The sequence below is a fragment of the Choristoneura fumiferana genome, chromosome 2, assembly GCF_025370935.1.
Source record: "Choristoneura fumiferana chromosome 2, NRCan_CFum_1, whole genome shotgun sequence".
NCBI classification, from domain to species: domain Eukaryota; kingdom Metazoa; phylum Arthropoda; class Insecta; order Lepidoptera; family Tortricidae; genus Choristoneura; species Choristoneura fumiferana.
In genome coordinates, this window is record NC_133473.1 from 5,781,465 (window position 1) to 5,783,020 (window position 1,556).

Genomic DNA, 1,556 nt, shown 5'->3' on the forward strand with positions numbered 1-1,556 from the left:
ATGTTTTATATTTATTAACCGTGTAGCCGCGATGATGGCACGGATGTTTATGACGTCACGTCCAGACCGCGTGTCGGCTTTAATAAGACGGCTCATGCTGGTTATAGCGCCGCTTGTTACGAGCATGCTGCCCTTTTATTAAGGAACTTATTAATATACTCGGTTCATATCCTGACGAGCGGCTGCTTTATCCCATTACAGGAATGTTAGAGGGTTATGATGATGTTAGTTGGTCTTCCATCACTTCGTCGACATATAGAATTAGTTCTAATCTATTGTCTTCGGCAGATTTGGTAGTTGTTACTCCAAAATTTACTCTTTGAGTGCTACTAGCACTGTCGGCGGTGAGCTATCTGGTAAGATAAATAACACGTGAATAAGTAGCTGTCAAACATGAGCGACGGATCTGTTGCGTATAATATAATAACTACAGTTGAACTGGGGAAGGGTTAAAGCGAAACTCAGTATTATAATAGTTCACGATATCTTTTAACGTTTTATAAAAATGTCCGCGGGGAAGCCTGTCTTGTGAGGAATTAAGTATTAGGAAAGTCATGTGGTAAAAAAAAAAAACAATGTATAACTAGCAAGTGTAACCGGAAGAGGAATGATATACGCCGAGTTTTAACATTAAAAAAGTATTCGTGTTATTAATTCGCGAGTTTCACGTAAAACTTTTCCAAGCAAACGGATCTCGTTAGCCGTTTCAAGCACAACTCATTAACTTGCTTTTTATTTTTAACAAAACCCGAAAATTTAGCGCCGAACCGTTTGAGATGTTGGAGTTTTAATGATGTAGGTAGTATTTTGGTTTCATTCTAATTGTCGGGGCAAAGGAATGCCAGCCATGCAGCCTGCTGAGTCCGCGGCGCTCTTAATAAAGGTTTCGTTCCATTACCGCGTTTATGTGTGAGCCGTTAAGTTTTACGATGTTGCCTTCTGGATTTTGTCACACGCGACTGTATACTTACCTAGTTCATCTACTGTCTCGGGTTTAGATTTATAGAGATTTTCTGCGGTAAAATATTCAAATACTTGCTTACAGGTAATAAATATATCTAATACCTTTAAACGAGCAATTCTTTAACAAAATAAGCAATTCTATATATAATATATATTTCGGGGATCTCGAAAACGGCTCCAACAATTTCCATGAAATTAGGTATGTAGGGGTTTTCGGGGATAAAAAAACGATCTAACTTGTTTTAGCCCGAGCGAAGCTCGATCGCCCAGGTACTGGTATTTTAAGACGTGAAAAATATGATTATTTACTTTGTAAGTTTTGACATTGAAGATTTAAAAAAATCATTACTATGTTTCAACCTAGTTACAGCTTGTTTGTTTATTACGTTATGCATCAACATCAGAAAGGTATGATAGATGTATGTAAAGTTCCAATGAGTTATGCCATAGTGATGGATTATGTTATGTCGCAGAAATGTTGGTAGACAAGCTTTTAAGGAGATTGCCAACACTTTACCCAATAATAATACCCTCTCTCAATTTTAATGTTTCAATATGTAGTTACGAGTACTAAATATACCTCACCTCGTTTC